Source organism: Miniopterus natalensis, chromosome 17 (assembly GCF_054644295.1).
Source record: "Miniopterus natalensis isolate mMinNat1 chromosome 17, mMinNat1.hap1, whole genome shotgun sequence".
Classification (NCBI taxonomy): Eukaryota; Metazoa; Chordata; class Mammalia; order Chiroptera; family Miniopteridae; genus Miniopterus; species Miniopterus natalensis.
Genome location: NC_142097.1, coordinates 35,222,555 through 35,236,439, shown reverse-complemented (window position 1 = coordinate 35,236,439; position 13,885 = coordinate 35,222,555). Strand labels below are relative to the sequence as shown.

The following is a 13,885-nucleotide window of genomic DNA, read 5'->3' as shown; positions in this document are numbered from 1 at the left end:
AAACATATACAATTCTGTTGAGGAATTTTGAAAGGTCATCAGGCCTGGCTTTCTGTCTTAAGATAAATGATTTTCTTAACAATCAGAGAAGTTTTTCATTCCTTTTCTGAAGATTTATAAATCCCATAGTTTCAATTAGTAGTTGTTTTGTTTTTTAAGTTCCCCATTATATAACACATCTTTACCTCCCTTCATCTCCTATGAGAGATTATAATATTAATGTGGAAGGAATTAAATCCATGTTCTCATTTGTTTCATTTTATCATGTCATAGGTTTTTAAGAATTTTTATTTGGGGAAATTTATTTCCTAGGGTAGATTTTTATTTGCATTTTTTCTTTTTCATTTTAACAGATGAATTTGAGTTATTTCTCTTGTGGCATGTGGCCTATTTAAGGGGCGAGTTTGCAGCCGGACTCTTGGTTCATGTGGCTGCATTTTTACTGATGTGGCTGTTGGAGACAGGTAGTTTGATAGCTTAACACATTTAAAACTACCCTGTGAGGGTTGGTTAAATATGTTAATTATGTAGAGGCTGCCAGAGCACGTTTGGCTATGACACAAGACACGAATTCTCTTGATTGATTTTGTGTGCTGTAACCTCGAAGAAATGCCAATCAGAGGCAGATACAAAGGGGCTGAGTACTAACTTGAAAAACATCTTAATGTCTGTATGGGAATTTCATAATTGAAGTTAGAGATATAAACTAAACTGTATGGAAAATATTTAATATTAAGCTGGTAAATCTAAATTTTTTTATTTTAACAGTTAAAATTGTGTGTGTGTATGTGTTACACCTAAAGAAAAGGATTTGTCTTGATTTTTTGTGTTTTGGTTTTTTAATTTCTAGAATAGTGAAAAGAAACAACCTACAACAACCTTGAAATTTTACTACATACTTGCATTGTGAAAGGATTTTTTAAAATTATCTTTCCATAAACTATCATTCCCAGTGATTAGGGTTTTAACTTATACTTAGATTGACGGTAGAAAAGCGAGAATGAGAGGTGACTGCTAATTGGTATGGGCTTTCTTTTTGTGTGATGAAGATGTTCTAAATTGACTGTGGTGATGATTTCACATATCTGAGTGTATACTAAAAACCATTGAATTGTACATTTTAAATCTGAATTCTGTGTTATGTAAAATATATCTCAATAAAGTGGTTACCCCCCAAAAGAAAGTGATTTCAGAAACTACTTAAATAATGAAGGAAGGATTATATAAAAAGCTAGAAGTAAGGAGTGAGCACCCAGGGCACCTGGCCCAGCTTGGGAGAAATCTTAGAAACAAGGATTGGATCATTAAAAAGGGATGTGGAAGGCATTTCTCTTAGGAATGAAAAGGAAGGATATAGGAATAGGTAGAAGTAAAAAATAGATCTGGTCGCTTTAGTGACTGGAAATGGCAGGGAGTCTCATTTAAGAGAATACCAGCCTGTCATTAATCAGAATTTGGTGACTCTGACCTGGACTGCTAGATGACCTCCTGTGTAAGTGAATCAGTGTCAGAAGAAATTAATATTTGAAATATTTCTTGGTATATATTTAACAAAATTAAAATATGCTTTCTCTGTATCACCTTGTTCTTTAAAATTAGTTTGTATTCTCTCAGGAAAATGGGAAGATTACAGGGTGATCCAGTGTCAAGAATATTTGTCATTCTAGGGCAGAAGCATTTAGGTTTTTTAGATATTTTCAATTAAATATTAAGAGTATATGAATTTGAATTTATAGAAATACATAGACTGGTAGAAAGCTATTATTTTATCACTGTCAAGAAAACAAAAGTTGTGGGCATTTTTCTTTAAAAACAGGAACTGTACATGTATACAATAATCATATCTGCCACGGAATCCTTAATTTTGCATTTGTTGTAATTCCAGCTTTCACACAGAAAAATTGTGTGCATGTGTGCACATGCTCAAATAAAAGAATCCCTTCAGGGGCACTATGTTGTTATGTATCAAGATATTCTCTTTTCTACTACCCCTCCCCCACTCCTCTCCGTCGTTGTAAATTGGCTTATTAAAACTGGTTCACAAGCCTTCCTTTTTTCCCTTTGTGATTGCTTCGGTCTTGGATTTTCAGGGTAGGACTAAAAATTCAAGTCAGATTTCAGTTACTAGGATAATTTTCTTTGAATTTAAAATTTTTCTAAGTAAATGCATAGATTTTTTTAATGAATCTGGTATTCAGTGGATTTGCTTTAAATTTAGCTGGAGAATTAATTTCATGATTGATTTATTAGCCCCTTAAAAGTATAAAAAGTGGTATCTGTAATTCATGAAGACTGAAAAACATCATCACATTTTGTTTAGCATCTTTTTAAAACCAATTAAAAGCTTTTCTAAAATGGATTGAACAGGAGAAAATAAAACATGTTCCCTAGGTCTTTATTTCAATCAAGTTTCCCTGTGTTGTGCTGGAGAAGAGATCGAGGGGGGATAGAAAAATTGAAAAGGGCTGTCCCAGCAGGGAGCCACGCCGGAGAAAAGGGCTGCTCTGAGAACTCAGCAGCAGCAGCTAAGAAAGCTCCCAGCCTGCTTCATCTACATGCAGAGTCACACAAGGCATGGGGGTGCTCACCGTCAGCACAGAGGTTTCACATGTGCTTCCCTGCTGATTCCTGTGAAAAGCTAACAATTGGCTTGGAGGGTAAAAGACCACTGCAGTTCACCCTCCCTGAGCTGGATGTACAATTTGTCCAGTGTTAGGAAATGTCCGGCTTAGCAGTGAGAGGCTTGAAGACACCCCTCCTTCCAGTGAGAGTCCTAAAGCCCGCTCTTTTACTTGATGGCATTGGGGCTCTTTTCAAGTTTCACAGATTTATGGAAGTTGAGGGGAATGCGCTTTTCACAGTCAGGAGAATGAAAGCCTTGAGCTTAATGTCAAGGCAGCTGCAGGAATGAAGCCGTAAGGCCAGGTAGACCTTCCGCAACCTGCAGCACCAGTGGCTTGATTGTTTTCCTCGGTTGCTTCTGGTGCCTTCTCTTTGGGTGGGGATGGGAGAGACAGAATAAAACGCCTGAAAAGGAACTGCTGGGGCTGTAAATGACATGACTGTCCAGTTTCCTCAACAAGTGTGAGTAGGTAAGCCCATTGACCTGACCGCTTAACGCTAGGTTTACTTGACACTTTAGGAATGAAATTGGAAGGCCACATTTGTATGTACCAGAATAGCCTTGTAATTTATGGAGAACCCATAAGGCTATAATAGAGCTGGAAAATTCCTTGTTCAGTTTAGTGCTTCCCTACCTTTTTCAGATCATGGCATATAGAAAATGATAACATTTGATGTTATGCCTGGGTAAAGGTATGAGGCCACTCACTGGCCAGAGATGCAGCCACCCCAGCCTTCCCACAGGCAGATGAGAATTGATATCTTAGTCCACCTATAACTTGTTTGCAGCATACCAGTTGGAAGACTCTTTAGAAAATCACTCCGAATTCACAGCACTATTACTGAAGTAGAACTCAGACCTAACAGAGTTTTAGCTAAAGTACAAAGTTGTTGGAAAAAAATGACTTCCTCACTGCTCTGGCACCTCAGAATATTACCTAATAAGAAAGAAGTGAAGTTTAGAGCTGAGATGGGCATAACATGTGAACCAAAAAGACTGTTAGTAAACCCCTGATGGGAACTCAGGCAGACATACTTGTTTCCCCATGGGTTTCATTTTAATGTAACTGGTCTCTAGACAAGATTGCTTTTTATGTAATCTCATGACATCTTTGTACACTCTTACTTCAGAGATGTTATAGGAAGTCTTGGTAATATTAAGCAACTCTTCAAGCTTAGGGTTGCTTTAGCAAAATAAGCAGATAATGGAAGAGACTCCAAGTTGTGCAGGCCTAAACATGAGTATCTCCCCATCGATCTGTTCAAAATTAACTCTGGCTAATGACTACAATATGACTCAAGAAGATATATAACCACTTTAGGAAAGAGGTTTAGTCATTTTGCCACACATATTAATCGTAATCACTCCTATAGTGGTGACTTTTGCATTGTACTTCTTCATTGAAAAATAATGTACAATGCTTGACAGTTTAGTGCCCAGTTTTCCACTTATTAAGTCAATGACATGAGATGGCTGCTATATCTTATAAAATTCCCTATAAATATACTTTCTTAGTAGTAGATTGTCTTATAAAGTTCTGTGTAAATTGGACTTATATGTAATACATGTACAGTCAGGCGCTGCATAACTTTTTGGTCTATATATAGAACCACATATACCACAGTGGTCCCATAAGGCTATAATAGAGCTGGAAAATTCCTATTGCCTAGTGACATTATAGCCGTCACACAGTAGCACAACGCATTACTTATGTATTTGTAGTGATGATGGTGGAAACAAACCTACTGTGTTCCTAGTTGTATAAAAGGATAGCATATATAATTACAGCCATAGGCTCTGCCATCTAGGTTTGTGTAAGTGTACTCTATGATGTTTATGCATTGACAAAATTGCCTAATGATACATTTCTCAGAACATACCCCTGTCATTAAGTGGCACTTGACCGTATATGTAGAACAATTTCAAATACATTAAAAAAAGGTAAAAGAAATTCCGTGAATCCCTTTATAAAACATAGCTACAGATATTTGCTGAACAAAATCATGTTTTCAAAATTGGGTTTTTTGGTAGAGCACATCTGTAATAGGTATTAACAAATACCAGAAATTATAAGACATATATGTCATTTTCAGATCTCAAAATTACCTAAATTTTATTCATCAGGGACATGTTAATGTTTCAGAGACAAAATATTCTCTCAGAATGTCTTTACCTATCCCCATTGCCTTAAATGTATTACTGTGAGATGGTATCAGTGTTAGAAAAGTATTGATATAGTATTCCATGGGGCCATGAATCTAGTTATGAGCACCGTCTCTCTGCAGAACTTGCTCTTTGTATTGGACTTGGAGTCGGAAAATCTGAGTTTGAGTCTTAGCTCAGTCATCTTCTGGCTATATAACCTTAACCTTTGTGTTTATTTCTTCATCTCTAAAATGGAGATAATTCCTCCTGCCTTACCTACCCCATTATCTTAGGGCCAACTAAGATAATGTAGCGTGAAGTTCTTATAAACCTGTGGACTACACAAATGTAAGGTATAAAGCATGGAGTTACTGAAAAGTAGGAACATGCCATTGTCTACAGAGAATGCCATTTGTACACAGCTGACTTATAGAGTCTTATCCCAAGATTTTCAAAAAGGGAATGGATGTTTGTCCTGCTTGATTTGAATATTCCCGTTGCTTGGGCCCAGTGGTTGATATCTAAGATTCTGTTTCTTCCTGTTTTGTTGCTGTTTCAAAGTTCTTAGAGAGTCTAGTATTTTGTTAACACTGTTATGTGGAACTGGAAATTTATTTTCCTGGTGTGTGTGTGTTTTAAAGAAAAGAGGTGCCTTTAGATAATCCACAGAACCTTTAACTTGTAAGATAGGAAAGCTAAAGGATGTAATAATTATATAATAAATTTCCCATGGACAGTTGAGTTCACAGTTGCAGCTTGGAGTGCCCAAGCACAACTTACCTCATTTGCAATGCTGGAAAAAGAAATAGGGACACCCTGCTTCTCCGTCTCTCATTGCTGAAATTTAGAAGCTTCCTAAGGCCTAAGACAAATACTCTGACCTGGCGACTGGGAATCCCAGTTATAAAAGGAAAAATGAAGTAGAGACAAATATCAGAGCTCAACAGGGTAAGGAGTGGAGGGAGGGCCCACACTGTGAGGTTTCCGAGGACTCTACCCATTACACTTGTCCTCAGCCTACAGGGACTGGCCCACCTACTTGCTTTTTCTCTGCAACCATCTGTTACTTGTAACTAAACTTCCCTCTTTCTCCTAATTCACTGTGGAGCAGAATAGCATTTCACAACTCCTCTCCTACCTTCCTGTCCCCAGAATAAAGTACATAGATCTCTGGAGATTCCTTAGGGGTTTATACCACATGACACTACAGCTATTGAGTAAGAAGAACCAGTAAGAGGAACCTTACAAAGGTGGAACCTTACAGAGGGCCCAGGACAATCCATCAATATTCCTAATAGTTATTGGAATGAAGATGGAATCAGTCCTTGATCTGTTTAAGTCACTACTTGGTCTATAACCACATCTTCATCTTGACAATCCTGCATACCCCTCACGTTGGGGAATGGAAAGAGCTCATCACAAGGAAGGCTCCGGACAGTTTGCATGGCCCTCCTTTTCCCTCCCTCCCTCCCTCCCTCCCTCTCCCTCTCCCTCTCTCTCTCTCTCTCTCTCTCTTTCTTTCTTTCTTTTAACATATTTAGACTGTGTAGATAATAATGTCTGTTGAATGGATATTCTGAAGATGGTGGTTCTTCACTACACATAGAACTGGCCTTGGCAATGTAAATAGCACAGGAATTAGAATGCAGACACTTGAATTTGAATCCAGTCTCTTAACTTCTGAGCCTCACTTTTCTCACTGGTAAAATAGGAACAGCAACAATATTTAAGTTGAGAAAATTAAGTACAATAAGTGTTTATTGTTGTTCTTTGTAAAGTGCAAAGCACAACTCAGTTATTAGTTTACTATTCACGTCAAAAAAAAAACTCTGATCCTGTCTTTCCTCACTCACAAAAAAAGTATCTAAAAACAACAAAGTGACCAACCCCGTCAAAGGAGCTAATCTCCATGGGCTACTGCTAAAGAAACCAGCCCTAGAAATGCAGGCAAGAAAGAGCATAGCAGCTTTCTTTTTTCCTCTAGCTGCCAGCCTCCTGCTCCTGTAGACCCTGCCTTAGCCAGCCCTGGAGCAAGCAGAAAAAGGGTGCTCATTTCTGGAAGAAGCGTGGTAATGATAGGAAGGGAGGACAGGGAGAAATACCAAGTGACAGCAGTCAGATAAAAAGCTCTGGCCACCCAGCTGGTGACCTATTATCCATATAAACTGAGCCTATGTCAGCAACTCCCTGCATAACTATCAAATCACCTTGCACTTAAACCTCATATTCTTATAGTGTGATTTCAGTTATAAAGAAGAAAGGACTGGAGCAAATATTCCAAAATTGTCTATTGTGATTGCCTTTATTTTAATGGTCTCCAAACTTTTTGAACACCACTACTAGTAAAAAAGATTTGACCTCATCCTCTCAATAGTTTAATAGATCTATTATTTTATAAGATGATGTTCACTTTCAAACATACACAAAAAAGGAAATTTTTTAAAGAATGAAATTAGCTGGGACAGTGTGGATCAATGGTTGAGTACCGACCTAGGATCCAGGAGATCATGGTTCGATTCCTGGTCAGGGCACATGCCCAGATTGTGGGCTCCGTCCCCAGCAGGGGGCATGCAGGAGGCAGCTGATCAATGACTCGTCATTGATGTTTCTATCTCTCTCTCTCTCCCTTCCTCTCTGAAATCAATAAAATATTAAATAATAATAATAAGAGAATGAAATTAAACATAAAAATAAAGGGCAGTTCTAATATTTCTCCATCTTAAAGACAACTGCTATGACTTAAGATGGTAGAATTTTAGGTGATTTTTTTTCTGCTCTATTATTTCCTATATTTTATAAATTTTCTATAATAAGAATTTATTACTTTATAATCAAGGAAACATGAAAACAATGTTTGTACTATTATTTTCATTTTTAACTTAGCATTACTGTCAAAATTTTTTCATCCCAACCCTTCCAACTAATTTGCTGTGTGACTAACAGTTAAGTGAATCTACCTTTGTCTCTAAGCTTGTCTGTGTATAATATATTTTTAACCTTTTTTTTTTTTTAAGGCTAATTTAATTTAAGGTCTGGCCTATAAGACACCCTGTCGTCCTGAGAGTAAATGTGAAAGTGCCTAATGGCCCTCACAGTTGTCCTTGGAAACCCACCTGGCATTCAGCTCAGTGCTGTATTTCTAGTCTGAACTCATGACAGTTGAATGCCAGTGTGACTAAGGTTGACTAAGATAGATGGTGACAGTTGTATTAAGTTTCATGGAAGGGAGATAGGAAGTTTCTTTTGCATCCAAAAATATTTCTTTTGACAGGCAAGTCAAATCTTACTTTAGGGAATATATGCTTTTACTAGGATGTGCATTTGTTCCTCTATAGAAACACAAAGGTGAATAAGACATTTACCTGCCCTCAAAGAGCCATAATCCAGGACCACGTGTTCAGTTGTACAGTTTGTGCACAAGATCAAGTGGCAAGATGGGGTAGACATCCAGCTCACACCCTGCTCACCAAGCCATCCACTCTGGTGAGGGGCTGAATCTGCCCTGAGTAGGGTTGTCAGACTAAGTAGGTAAGAATATAGAGCAGAGGGGTCATTTTAGGGCATGTCATGCTAAAAGTTGAGAGAAGTAGGGAAAATCTAGGGGTACAAGGTCAAGGACTTTGGATTAATCAGTGGTCATCTTAGTTAAGTTTCTAATGAGACAACACATCTACAAAACTATTCCTTTGGTACTAAGAATACCAAGAGTACAGCTTTATTTTTTTTATTTAACCTTTTCTCCTAAGAGCTCAGAGGTCATAATTTCTAGGTAATATATCTAACCTAACTAACTCATAATTAAGGATCAGCTGTTGCTGATATGAGTTTAAAATTACACAAATAAGAACAGTAGGCAGCAAAGTGTAGTGGATATCAGTGAAGTTGAATTCAGTTTCAGCTCCCTCCTGATATAAAAGCTTCAGACAGATGCCTTCACCTCTCACCCCAGGTTTCTCAGCTACAAAATAACCAGAAGAGGGAGAAGGCGAGGACTAGGTAGCTCTTTTAAGAGCTATTCCAAGTGTAAAATTTGATGACTCAGTGTCTTCTTCACAAATTGGTACTAAAATATTATTTAATATTATAAAGTGGGCTGCTCGCCTATAGTAATTATTTACAATTATTTAGGGTGAAGTTCCTCATTTCATACCCAGTCTGCATCATGAATTCCCCTCCTTACTGTCCTCTGCCCTACTTGCGATAGTTACAAAGACGGTAGACTAAGAATTTGCTTCAGGGTAAAATCTAATGGAGAGTTTAAGTGTAGTTGTCTGCCTAGTTGTAGCATGATTTATTTGAAACATCCTTCCTTTGGTATTCAACTTAAACATTTAACTACAAAAAGAAAAAAGAAGTTGCAGACAGTTGAGCATGAGAAATCAGAAATGCATGCAGGATATGCAAAGAGACCCCATTTCTCTCCTTTCACTGTCCAGACTCCTGATCGTTTATAATAGTCAATTTCTCCCCTTGGATTGGGGAAACTAAGGGTTGCAGGAGATGCTTACTAATACTTTTTATCTCTCTAGCTTAAATTAATGGCATCTAATGAACCTTATCTTTTCTCTGTTAGTCTGTATTATCTAATCAGTAGCTTAACAACTGATTGATCAGTTAATTAACTAAAAGAAAGATATGACAGCCTTTGCATCTACTTATTATTATAAATGAAGCATATGTGCCATTCATTTTAGATTCTTTTCTTTAAAACTTATTATCATAGCATTCAACACTTGGGGCTCAGAGTATATTTTCCTGTTGAACACTTGGTATAATGTGCATTTTTCCAGGGCCAGAAGACAGAACATAACAAAGAAGTGATCTGCTAGAAACCTACCCTGAGATCACCATTCATTCATTCAACACAAATTTATTAAGTTCTATGTACAAGGCTAGCCCTGAATACATCAATAAAACCAAACAGAAGTCCTGTCCTTATGAAGGAAGACTAGCAATAAATACAATAAATAAGTAAATGAGTAGATTATTTAGTATGTTATAAGGTACTGCAGGGGAACATCAGGATAGAGGAAGGTGAGGAAGAGGGGATTGCAGTTTCAAATGGGGCTGGGGGCTAGGCCTTGTAGAAAAGGCAACATTCAGGCAGTGCTTTGACTCTGAGGGAGAGAACCACGTGGGTGTATAAGGGACGAGCATCCCAGGCGGTGGGAACATAGGAATCTCCTGTGTGCTGGGCATGCTGTGCTAAGAACTGCCGGCACACAGATGAATAAAACATGGCTTCTATCTCCAGGGAGTTGATAGGCTGGAATCGAGATTCCGACTTGCAAATAAATGCAGCAGTAAAGTTGTACAGGCAATATGTTAGGTAGAATTTTTTTACAGGTCTCTATATTGAATAATACAAGCTAAATGAGAAAAATATATATGAGAAATTACCATTTCAAGAATGAAGCTAGGATAAGTGTAGACAACTAAAGCACCTCTTACCAGGAAAGTGTTTTCACACCCTCTGCCCTGAACTGATTGCTCCCTCAGAAGTCCCTGCCTCTTACTGAGGCCCCTCACTCTTACCACCTCCACAATTCCTTCTGAGGGAGTGTTTGAGCTGTAGCTACAGGCCTCATCTGGGCCTTACCGTAACCCTAGTTAAGCTGAAGACTGCTCACATCTTCCCCCGAGTGAACCTCGGCCTTCTGGGAGAATGTGCTCTCTCCATATCTTTTGCTGCTAATGCCCTGTGTTGTCAGGAAGAGAGGAATTCTCAGGCACCCCACTGCTTGCCCACTGGACCTACTATTATGGATTCCTGACATCCTAGGCAGAGGGGAATTTTTGAGGTTCCCCTCAAGACCATTCCTTCAAGCCCTCACTTCCTTTCATTCTTGCCCCCTCTGACAAGAATGGCAAAGAGTCCCTCCCCCAAGCATTCTTCACCTCATTCTTCATCTGCTCTACTGACAGATATGATTTTTAATCCCATTTTTATGGTTGAGGAGAAGACAAGTCCTGAGAAGTTAAATGACCTAGCCAGAATCTCACAGCTATGAATGATGGAGCCTGTACTTTTTCTACTGCACCAAGCCACCTGTCCATCAGGGGACTGGCCTCTCCTCCCTTTCTCTCTGCCAGCCCTGGGCTTGCAGTAAGAAGGATGCCATATATGTGAGGTATTGGTGAAAGGTGCAGACGACCCTCCTGGCATGCATACTCTTAGAACTGGCATGTAATTAGTGCAGCAGCTTTCTCACCGGCCACTAGACCGTCCTGCATGTGGCTGCTAGGATCATCTTTCTCTTCATCACAGTTCTTCCTCCTCAAGAACCTTTAGTTTCCTGTTGCTTTTTATACTAAATCTCCTTCCTTAGTGTAGCATTTTGAGTCTTCTTTTATTGGCTGCCTACTCCGCATCTGTCTAAAAAGACTTCATTACCAGCCCTTAGTGCTCTGGCTCAGCTGCCTCCACCACCCACATAGGATTTGGTAGCATTAGAGGCCCGTCCCTTCTCCTCCTGGGCCTCCTCTTTGTCAATGTCTCGTCAGAACTATAAGAATCTTCCTAGATGACCCCACTCCAATGAAACTGCCCCCATGTGCTGTGTCCCCTTAGCCACTATGAGTTTGTACTTACTGATGTGTTACTTGGTAGTGGTCCCTGAATATTTATTTGCTCTTTCCAGCTAAATTATAATCACTTTGAGGGCACAGACCAAATCTCATAATTCCATAAGTACTTGAACAGAAAAAATTCTTGTTTATGGTCTGATCAACTAATATATTGTATCTTTTAGTTACTGAGTTTATAAATTCTTAATATTCTGAAATTTTTCACTCGTGTTTACAAAACCCTCAAATTCTAACAAGCAGAAAATAAAGTTTAAGGCCCCCAGCACAACAGCAGTTTGGAGTTGCACTTTTAAACTCACTTCTTAATCCATTTCAGAGTCTCCAATTGTTCACAGTTAATTCTCTACACCAAGGGTGTATTACACTTGCTCAGCATTGAATGATATGGAAAGAATGGCCTTTCTCTACTGCATAACTGACTTTACTTTTGTTCACAGGTTAAAATCAGCCCTTCCATTTCACTGCAGTATTATATTGGTGGCATTTTTATTTAAGAAGAAAAAAAGCTTTCTTCCATATGAACTTTTGTTACAAATCAGTTTATTGGGGCCAGTCAATGGGCAGGACCTATGAAAGGGTGTGGATTATCTGGTTAGGCCTTTGTGTGGCAAAAGGCTTAGACGCTGCTTAGTACTTGGCTCATTCTTCTCGTGTAAAGAAGTGTTTTTTTGAAGGATCAACACCTGACTGAGCCCTGCCTTTTTCATGGTAATGTTTTCACCTGAGTTGCTTCTTATGGCACTAAGAATTAGTTAACTAATACTTATTTAACCTTGGAACAATGTTTATCATAATCCGATTGGCAGATAGTCATTTTATTTAGGCCTTTTCTTTATTGCATCAGAACCAACAAATCTCAGTGAAGAGTATGCTGGGAATAATTTGTTTTTCCAAATGTTACCTCTCTGCTGTTTTTTCTCTCCATCAAGGGGCATGTTTCGGCTCTGTAGACTTAAGACTAGTAGCTACACACTAGCAAATTGAATTTACCCTCTTGGGTTGAGCTCTACTTTTATTTTTAAAGCTGGCCTTCCTGTTTTATGCTGCTGTCAGCTTTTCCTCCCAGATGTTCTCCAATATGATTTATTATATTAATACATTCAGAGCTGCTTTTTCATGATAAAGCTCCCTCATGAGCATTACTCCACTAATTAATATACAAAATGACCCAGCACAATTTAATTATTTCGTAATTTTTTTTTGGTGTTTTCGTAAAGATGATGCTTTACAAGCCAAGGCCTAGACTTGCCTGGGTCATGACCTCTCTGCAGTGTTTGCAGTCTTGTTAAACAAGAAGAAAAGCAAAACATAAATTAGCATCTCTATTAGACGTTGCTCTACATTTCCCAGTCTTTCAACGCCCTGAAGAGCAGAGTCACTATTAGCACAAGAGAAAGGTTCACAGGGAAAATGGCAGCCCCATCTTTCTGGAATGAGCAAGAAGCTTCTTCCTCAGTGCCATTCTGCTAGGGCCAACGTTGTCCTCCATGAGAGAGGAGCGAGGTGAGGGAGTTTGAATTATGGGCTATGGAACATTAAAAACCTAAGGAAAAAAGGGAAGTACCACCTAACCTGTAAATGTAATGAGGATGTTCTACCTGTGTGGCTTTGGCATCTGCTATCCTTCAGGAGTATGTTTCTAAGTTTACCACTAGAATTTAGTGTTGGAAAACACCTGGAGTGGAGTGTAAAAGCACCACTTTTCTGTTACAGTAGACGTTGATAAGTCTTTGTGTCCACAGTTACCCGAATACCCTAGTTTTTGTTTTTGTTATTTTGCCTGTGAACTTACATATTTCTGCTCTTTCTGACTTGGAATGTCCTTCCCCTCCATCGTCCTCATCAACCTACCGCCATTCCTTAAGACTCAGCTCAGGAATTACTTCCTACAAAGAGAAGACGTTTCTCTGTTTCATGTTTCTTCCCTCTACCATGACATCCTGTGATAACATCTCTACATTTTTATACTTTATTGTAATGATCTCCTTTGTATCTGTCCATAGATACAAGATCTAGTCCATATTCATCTAGAAGCTTAATAAAGCTCTGCTGATAATGCATTTGATTTGCAGCTACTGGATTTCTTTACTAATTATAATGATTACCCTCCCATCTGTATACATCTATCCCATAGTCTTTGCACAGTCAGCTGATATGCAATCACTAATTCTGCCAGGTCTCAACTTTGTTTCTTTGACATGCCTTTGTCTATGTTGGTGCATTATCCATTCTTGGCCCAGTAGATGGACAAAAACAATGAGTAAGACTGAGATAGGCTACCATACCTTATTGACAATAGTAGTGTAGTGTTTACAAAACCCAAATTGGAATTGTTTTGGCATCTGTTCATAAATTTCTTTAAATCTTTCCCTACATTTATCTTAATTCCCACATAATAATTTATTTATTTTCATATTTATGTTAACATTCTGAATTTCTAAGATCTGTGAATAGGTTTAATGATTGTATTAAAGGCTTATCCGTGGAATGAGTATGTATAAATAGAGTGACATACAATTAAAATTTATT

At 38.4% G+C, this 13,885-nt stretch overlaps 1 protein-coding gene across 2 annotated transcripts in view; it reads left to right on the top strand.

Moving 5' to 3' along the window:
- NSF (N-ethylmaleimide sensitive factor, vesicle fusing ATPase) overlaps window positions 1–13,885 on the top strand; it is a 104,409-nt gene that overhangs the window by 81,153 nt on the left and 9,371 nt on the right. The window lies entirely within an intron of this gene.